This window comes from Myotis yumanensis, unplaced genomic scaffold, assembly GCF_028538775.1.
Source record: "Myotis yumanensis isolate MYYU_CA2020_CCGP unplaced genomic scaffold, mMyoYum1.0.hap1 SCAF_7, whole genome shotgun sequence".
Classification (NCBI taxonomy): domain Eukaryota; kingdom Metazoa; phylum Chordata; class Mammalia; order Chiroptera; family Vespertilionidae; genus Myotis; species Myotis yumanensis.
In genome coordinates this window covers 13,512,888-13,522,302 of record NW_027223758.1, presented here as the reverse complement: position 1 = coordinate 13,522,302, position 9,415 = coordinate 13,512,888, and the positions used below count along the sequence as shown (strand labels likewise).

The window sequence follows — 9,415 nt, the reverse complement described above, 5'->3', positions numbered from 1 at the left end:
AGTTATTTGAGTTATGAGCTCCATCACAGGACGAATTAAACTCATAAGTCAAGGCCCCCCTGTATATGGTCAAAGAGTGTTCCCTACAAAGGGAACCTCAGTGCAAAGGCCCTGAGGCACACCCAATGTGCTGGAGGGTATCAAGGAGGCCAGGCTGGTGAGTAAGAGGGAGGTGGAGAGTGAGGACAGGTGAGCCTAGAAAATAAAGGCAGGTCCCACTGGCCCTTGGCAGGGACTGTGGCCCATACACTAAATGAAATGGGCACCTCTTGCAGATTCTGAGCAGGAGAGTAACCTGATCTGACTCAGGATTTTGGAGGCTCACTTTGGCTTCTGTGATGAGAAGAGTGTGAGAGTGGAGTGGAGAAGTGGGGTGACTCAGGGGCACATAATACAGCCTCCAGAGAACGAGGTAAACTCTCTCACTCTCCTTGGGTCCCCAGTCTGCAAGGTATCACTGGGTAGAAAGAAGATGCCATCCTCAGAGTTCTCTGCCTGGGAATATTTTCTGACATCGTGTCAGACACAAAGCAAAGTCCTCAGTGACATGGCACGATGGCTCACAGGGCCAACAGGACAAAGAAGTTGCAGGGACCTGACCTCAGTTGCTGGGAGATGACCGGTTCCCATCCCCCAACCCATGGCTCTGCAACACTGGTTAGCGAACTCTCCAGTAGAGTAGCCACATTCCCCCTGCTTCCTGTTTCCTGGACGCAGACAATGGGCCTGACCTAGTCACTGCTTGCAACGTTGCTTCGACAGAATCATGTTTTAACCCCCTTAAGCCCCATATACTCCAGAGCCAGCTGCCCATGACCCTGCCCCAGCCTGAACTCTCCTGTGCAGTCCTGAAGGGGCTGGAGCTGACAAAACAGCAGGTGTGCAGGAACCTGAGGCTCCAAGTGGTGGAGCTCAGGCTGGTCATGGTGGGCAAAGTTGTGGCAATGCCATCAAGGAAGAGAGAATCAACTCTGCCCAGATCCCAGAGAAGTTGCCTAAGAAGTCTCCAAAGAGACTGGGCAAGGGCCGTGGGTCCGGGTGCAGCTGTGAGTTCTGTGGGAAACGTTTCACCTACAGCAGCAACCTGACTGTGCACCCGCGCTCACACACTGGGGAGCGGCCCTATACCTGCGACCTCTGCTCCTTTACCTGTGCCCACAGGAGCAAGCTTAGCCACCACCAAATCATACACGGTTGAGGGCCCGGCAGTGCCCGCTTTGAGTGCCCCCACTGTCATGTGCCCTTCTGCCTGCAGGCCACCCTGGACAAACACCTGTGGCAGAAACACCCCGAAGGAGGCTGGGAGGCCTGTGTGGCAGGAATGCCCTTCCCCCATGGCTGTCCCTGATACCACTGCCCATGTACCTGTTGATCATGTCCTGCTGGGAATGAATCCTCCCTCCCTGCCTCCCTCTACTTTGTAAAATATTAAAAAATAAAAAAATAAAAGCAAAACCTTTTTCTCTGCCAAAGACACTGTCAAGAGCATAAAAAGAAAGCCCAGACTGCAAAGACATACCTGATAAAAGACTATTCTCTAAAATATACAAAAAGCTCTTAAAACTCAACCAGAAGACAAACAATCCAATTAAAAAATTGAGCAAAAGATCTGAAATGACATCTCATTAATAAGGAAAATATACAAATGACAGTTATGCATACGAAAAGATGCTTAACATCATGTGCCGTTAGAAAACAGCAAATTAAAACAATTATAAGATACACTAGGCATCTATTACAGAGGCCCAAATACAGAATAGTACCAACACCAAATGCTGATGAGAATATGGAGCAACAGGAATTCTCCTCAAATGCTGGGACAAGCCCCCAACCCTATGAGGTCACACATATGAGGCCAAGCTTTGAAACCCACATCAGTCTTCTGGCTGCAAGCCAGCATTCAGTGTTAATGAGACATCACTCACACAATGCTTTTGATTAAGTGCTTCCATACTTTATGCTCTGTCAAAGTTGTCATTCATGTCATGTGGATGAGCAACAATACAGAATTTTTTCCACAAAGTTAATTTAATTTTATTTAATTAACAAGTTTATGATTGAAAATGTCAGTATGGCATATCATGAAAAACTATTCAGCAATAAAAAAAATGAACAATTGATTCATGCAGCAATTTAGATGAACCTCAAGGAAAAGATGTTGAGTGAGAAAAGTTAATATCTAAAGAATAGATACTGCATGGTTCAATTAATGTAACATTTATGAAATACATGTTATTCTTATTAAATAATATATAGCATTTTTTCTTATGCTCCACCCCCTAAACCACCTCTACTTTGTAAATCCCTTCCTCACGTATTCATTGTGATCAATAAAATAGTCCCTCAGAAACATTTTATATTTTATTTAACGACATTGATTTGACTTAGCTCTTACAAAAAGCTTATAAGGTGCCAAGTGCATCTTACAGGTATTCGCTCATCAGATGCTGGTAGTGGAGGTCTGCTCACTCTACAAATGGACAACCAAGCACAGTGGGTTTTGAGTGACTTGCCACCCATCACCCAGCTAGCCCAGCCCATTCCCTCTCAGGCCTCTTGAGTAATTCCCCAATCTACATTTCCATCTCTCTGCCTCAGTTTAAGTTCAAGCCTTGTCAGTCTTACAATAAGTGGTTGCAAAATCTTCCTCACTTTCCTCACTGTCTCTATTCAAGTCAGTCTTCTCCCAAAATTGCTGATTTCTACAAGTTGTGGACCATTATTCTTACTAGTTTTATCATTCATTGATCTTAAATTCCTACACTTACACAACCGTGCTCAATAAGCTTTCATTCATCTAGCCACTGATTTAACTGTTCCCATTTCATAAGTGCCTGACCAATGGTCTCTATGCAATCTGATATGGCTTCTTACTGCCTTTGGGACAAAGCTCACCTCATTAGCATAGAAAACAGGTTGGTCACCACTGTTTCTCATCAACCTTTTCAGTCTCCTTCTGTTTACTCCAGGAACTCAGCCTTTATTTTAGCCATCCTTAATTACAGTATTTAGCTTTCCACATGCACTTCTAAGGATCTAACTTGGATGACGGACCGACGGATGGATGGAGGGAAGGTTGGAGAGAGGGATGGAAAAATAAATGAATACATGGGTGGTAGATGGGTATTGGGTAAGTGGGTGGATGGTGGATGAATGGGGTACAATGGAATGGGTGGTTTTAAGATAAAAATTAAACTTTGGAAAATGGGAAGTGGAGCAGAATAGATTGGGATGTAAAACTCAGTTATGAAAAATTCACTCCATTGTAGTCATTTCATGCATAGTCTCACTGAATTTTCATAAAATGCGTTAGGGCGGGCATTATTATCCCATTGTCTGAGTGAGAAACTGAGGTTTTTAGAATAGGGCAGCTCCTTCAAAAACAGTTGACACCTGGACAATGTGGGGACTAGGGATGCTGACCCCCTACATAGTTGAGGATCCATATACGACTTTTGACACCCCCAAAATTTAACTACTACTACTAAAAGCCTACTGTTGACCACAAGCCTTACTGGAAACAAAAATTGCTGATTAACACGTATCTTGTATGTTATATGTTTTATATACCATATTTTTTTTGGCGTTAAGCTGATCTTAATGTTTATTTAAGTTTAAATTGTACACTGATGTTACAAAAAAACCACCTTATATATACAAAGCATAATAATGAAATGAACACTTGTGCACTCTATTTAGAGTCTCTTCCCAGTTTCTACTGCTGCTCCAGCCCAAAGAAGGCACATCAAAGGAAGAGGAAAGGCGGGACACTGATGGGAATGCAAGGTCAGAAGCAGCAGGCTGGGCGAGCTCAAAAAAGCCCCCGTCGTCTTTTGTAGTCTTCCAAGTTCAGAGATCTCCTTGGAGCCCCATCCTTGGCTGGTGGAGCCGTGGAGGTGATGGCCAAAGCCTTTGACTCTGGGCTGGGAACTTGTAAATCAATCTTCACATCGAAATCATGTACTTTGAACAAGTCTTCTGAGAGGTCACTGGCTGACTTAGAATTCAAATCTTTATCCTCTCCCATACCCTTGCTCATTTCCTTTGGGGCATCCGGTAACACTCCATAACCATACTTTGCATTCAGCTGGGCCAAGATGGCAGCTTGAACAGCTGGGCTTCTGGAATTAGAAACGATGATAGGTGTGCATTTCCGTCTGGTAAAGGGATCCATCTGTTGGTCTTTCACGTTGTGACTTTCAGCCACAAGGGCCTTCTCAGGCTTCACAATATTCCATTTCCGGTTCCGCTGGTTGATGTAACTGATAGCAGATATGTTCTTGGTCCACTGGCGGTGCAGGGCCTCTGCCCGCTCCTCCAGCTCATTCAGCTGGTCTTGGATTTGTTTGGCCTTGTCCCGGTCCCCCAGGTCCTCCGCCATGGCCTTTTCCATTAGCAGCTGAGTCTTCTTCTTGGCATAGTTAAGCGGAGCTTTCCTGAACCTTTCTTTCTCTTTTACAATCGCTTCAATGTCTTGATCATTGAATTTATAATTAAGAGCTTCTTTAACAGATAATTCCTTCTTATTGATTTCATCTAGAGTGGGCAACTGCATGCCAGCAGAAAACATCGCTTCTTTCCACTTCATGAATTCGCTTTCAGTGAATGCTTGGTTTGAGACAAACTCTAGGCGGAATGCCCGCTGGGCATCGCCATGCTGTAGCTGTAGCCCTTTGTTTGTTCTGGTGCCACCAAGCTGGTAAACCTTGGCAGTTTCCACAACACCCGTGATCTCAGCCACCCGGTAAACTGGTTTGCTGTTGTGGGTTCCAATGGCAATCCGTACAAAACATCCTGTGACAGTTTTAGCAAAGAAGGGCATATGACACCAACGTTCCAGCTTATGCCGTGATAATCGAACCCGATTCAGTTCTTCGGGTGAGGACACTGGTTGTGATTTCAGAGGGATCTCTTCTTTCTCTTCTTCTTTATCAGAGGATGGTGTTCGGGATGAGTGGTCTGTCTCTTCACTGGATTTGTCATCTTCTTCCTCCTCCTCATCGTCAGAGTATACCTCACTGGTATTTGATGGCTGTTTTTTGGCGAGGAGCTCAGCTGTTCTGTTCTTCCATTTTTCTCTCTCTGCTTTTAGCTCTTCCAGGGCTTGAGATTTTTTATCTAGTTTCTCATCCCGTTTGGAATGTCGTTCCTTATTGTGGGATGTTCCCTGAGATTCTGGAATCTGTGTCAGCTTTTTCTTCTCTTGCTCTTCTTGCTTTTTCTTGTTTTCCTTCTTTTTGGCTGTTTTTGGTTTTTTCTTAGTTTCAAATCTTCTTTTCAACACCTCCCTCTTCTCAATGCGGTTGAAGAGTTCTCGCTCTCTTTCCTTCTCTGCCATCTGCTCCAGAGGAGCCCTGTCCTCCTCATCCCCCATGAGGTCTTCCCCATAGCCATCATGGAACTCTTCCTCTCCAGAAGAGGAGGAGTCAGTGTGTGAACTGGAGGAGGAGGAGGAGCTGTTGCTGTCAGAATCCGACACTTCACCTTCCTTAGGGGCTGAGCTCTCAGCTGAACTGTCTTTGTCCCAACTGCCTGATGAAGCAGTTTTATTGACCTGTTTCTTCATGGTTCCTTTCTTCTCTATTTTTCTGGCCTTTCCTTTCTTCTTAGTTTTACTGCTCCGGAACGTCCACTCGTCATCACTGTCGGACGTCTCAGAGTCTGAGGAGGCTGCAGGCTGACTCACAGGGGGCTCCTTCTCCTCAGAGTCACTGCGCTTCCGCTTTGCCAGGGACAAGAGCTCCTGATCCAGGTTCTGGTCGCTGCCGCTGTCCTCCATGTCCGAGTTGATCAGCACGCGGCTTTTCCGCTTCTTTGCCATGGTGATCCCCCGGCTCCCACGCCGGTCGCTGCCCCGACTCCCCTCTAGCCCGTCTGCCAGTGGGACAGCCACCGCCACCGCCACCGCCTCGATGTTGGGGTCCAAGCACAGCAGGTCCAGGGGTTCCCAAAGGTGTGGACGGTGTCTCAGAAGAAGGAACGATACGGACACAGCGTTCAGTTGGTCAGCAGCCTAACCAGGTTCTCCAGCCGGGATTTAGCCAGGATCTCCAGCCAGGCTCTGACTCTACTTCTCCTGCTACATCTGTATTTATACTCAGTTGGTCTTAATCCTATCCATTCTCGTCCAATGGTTAGGTCGTTTGTTATCTCCATTCCTCGGAGAGAAGATTAAGTGGCTTAAGAGTGATGGTTCGTAGTTAAAGTGATTAGCTACCTGCCTGGCACTTAGTTAAGGGGTTTTACTGAGGAAAATCCCCACCTGGGGAAACAACCTTTCTGGGAGAGGTGACCTTGGTTAAAACACATAGCACTAAGAGGAGCAAGCATATTAGGAACAGGATGCCATATACACCAGGTCCCTTGAAACATAAGCTGTGCAGATGTTTCTTCCCTGCATCGACTGTGTCAAGCAGCAAGGATGGACCGGCTTCCCACAAATTACCCCTTTTTAACTTTTTATGTTATTTTTATTTTTTTCCTGGACAGATTTATTTATTTTATTTTATTTTAATATTTGATTTTTATTGTTTTATTGCTTAAAGTATTACAAAGATTATTACATATGTCTCCTTTTTTTCCTCCCCCTTGACAATCCCCTGGCCGCCCCTACCCCCCAGTGGCTTATGTCCATTGGTTATGCTTATATGCATGCATTCAAGTCCTTTGGTTGAACTCTTTTTTTTTTTTTAATATCTTTTATTGATTTTTTACAGAGAAGAAGGGAGAGAGATAGAGAGTTAGAAACGTCGATGAGAGAGAAACATCAACCAGCCGCCTCCTGCACATCTCCTACTGGGGATGTGCCCGCAACCCAGGTACATGCCCTTGACCGGAATCGAACCTGGGACCCTTCAGTCCTCAGGCCGACGGCTCTATCCACTGAGCCAAAACCGGTTTCGGCTTTGATTGATCTCTTACTCCCCTCCTACCCTCCAACCCTCCCCGGCCTTCCCACTGTAGTTTGACAGTTTGTTCGAGGCAACTCTGCCTCTGTATCTATTTTTGTTCAAAAGTTTATAATGGTCTTTATTATCCATTAATGAGTGAGATCATGCGGCATTTTTCCTTCATTGACTGGCTTATCCGAATCCTCTTCTGCTCAAACCCGCCTCTCCCCTCCTCCCCACTCCCCCCCCCCCCCCCCCCCCCCCAGGCACCTCAACACTCACCTCTCCAAAACCCAGACTTTTAAGGGGTCAAAAGACCCTCTCTCAGCTGACTACATTTTTTCAGAGCTCAACCCCCTCCTGTCTGTCTGATCCTTCCTTGTTATTTTTATTAATTTATTACTATCATTGTTATCGTTATTATTATTTTGTCTAGCGAAGGTGGAAATTTATTGAAGAACAAGTACAGACTCCCACGCGGGGAGGGGCAAAAAGTCCCCCCTCCTTCTTATTCCTGAGCAGAGACTGGCTGACTCCCTCCCATCCCTCAGGACTCAATGCCACCGTACCTTTCCGTGGTGTGGGGAGAAGTTTGAGTCCCCCCCTCCCCCCCCCCAACTCACCCTGCCCCTTTATAACCCTTCCTAGCTTTGTGTGGCTCCAGGTGACACAGGTCACCCAGGAAGGCACTCTGGTTTACATAGTTATCTTGTTGAGCGTCGTCTCCCTAAACCAGTCAACTCGGGGGTCAGGGATTATTGTCTGTTGGGTTCACTGCCGTGGCCCCAGTGCTTAGAACAGTACCTGGTGCACCATAGGCACGCAACAGAGGTTTGCACAGTGAATTTTTATTATGTATTTACTGAAAGAGTCCAAGGTACTGATAGGGGCACGGTTAGAAACGTAGCCCTACCATTTTCTCCGTCCCGGGTGTTTGTGGGGATGCTGTGCCTCAGTTTCACCAGCCCTAAAACGGGATCTGAAGTCGCCTTTCCTATGCTGGCCGAGTGAGCTCGGTGCCCTTAGTTTGTGTAGTCCTTAAGCCAATCCCCATGGGCAAGGTTCAGACCGAGTTTGACCTCCAGCCAGGCCCCCAGGGGCCGCCCCTTCTGAGCCCATCAGGCCCCGCCCTATTGGGCGGAGCCACGGCCAGGCTAGCACCTATAGGAGTTCCAGGCCAGTGGCACAGTCACTCAGCTGAGCTTGTTGGCCAGAGCGCACACGCCTCGCGCGCCTTCCGCCCTGAAGCCCACCAGACTGCCCGCCAGCCCGCCAGCCCGCCAGCCCGCCAGCCCGCCAGCTCACAGGATCGTCCGCACCCCAAACCATGTCCCGCTGTAAGGCCGGCTGCAAGCCCTGCCGAGTAGACCCTGAGTCCACCGCCCACACCGACGACGAGATGGACATGGGGGACCTGGTCATAAACGTGAAGCCCGAGCCAACTCCGTGGCCCCTACAGGCCGCGGGGCTGCAGCGGGGTTCTCCAAAGGAAGGGCCCGCACCAGGCCACCTGGAGGGCGCACCCCGCTCCTGCCCTACCCTGGTGCCCGCCGCCCCTACCCACCTCGCCCTCGGCTTGCAGAACCAGTTGGCGCCGTGGACTTCTCTGGTCCCTAATCCCCACGACCGCCAGCCCTGGACTGGCAAACACTCAGATACGTTGACCTTCGGCCTCTGCCTGCAGACCTCCCGGCTGAAGGCCATCAAGGCCATCGTGGACCAGAAGAAGCAGGGCTGTCAGCCCTCTCGAGGCCCCAGCCCTTGCCCGGACTCAGAACTCGAGAACCCGAAGGCTTTGACTTGCCCCGCTGTGGCCGACAATTCACAGAGGCCTGGAAACTGCTGCGCCATGCCCAGTGGGACCATCGACTGTCCATCTACCGGACGCCATCTGAGGCCCCAGAGGCTCCGCTGCTGGGCCAGTCAGAGGTGGCTGCAGCCATGTCAGCAGTGGTGGGGCAGGAAGTGGAGGCCAAGGGCTCCCGGGCCAACAGCCTCCCGCGGCGGAGCCCCACCTGCCCTGTGTGCTTGAAGACCCTCAGCTCCTTCAGCAGCCTCAAGGTGCACATGAGCTCGCACACGGGCGAGCGGCCCTACGCCTGTGACCAGTGTTCTTACGCCTGTGCCCACAGCAGCAAGCTCAACCGCCACAAGAAGACCCACCACCGGCAGCTGCAACCTCAGAGCCCCTACACGGCCAAGGCCAGTCAGGAACAGGCCTCAGCTGCGCCTCCATTTACTCTTAATATTGGGGCTGAGAATGGCACAGAATCTAACAGTTATTAAGTGAAATATTCGACTTCCCACCATGCACTGAATTTCCAAGTGTCTCACCATAGGCTACACTGAGAACTCTGATGATCTGACCTGGGATTTAGAGAGAATGGCTGCATAAAGTGGCTTTAGCACTAAATTTCCTGGGAGCTCTGTCAGTTGATCTAATATAAATAAGTCCTTGTAGGTCACTGATTATTTTTTTTGAAGAGCTTGACAAGATACAAGCCCCGGTGGAAAATGAAATTCCA

General features: G+C 48.5%; 2 pseudogenes; one reads left to right on the top strand and one right to left on the bottom strand.

Annotated features, from left to right (window-relative positions):
- Positions 1–3,767: 3,767 nt before the first annotated feature.
- LOC139014440 (RNA polymerase-associated protein RTF1 homolog pseudogene) lies at positions 3,768–5,836 on the bottom strand (annotated as a pseudogene).
- Positions 5,837–8,217: 2,381 nt separating this feature from the next.
- Positions 8,218–9,176, top strand: LOC139014345 (zinc finger protein 296 pseudogene; annotated as a pseudogene).
- Positions 9,177–9,415: the final 239 nt, after the last annotated feature.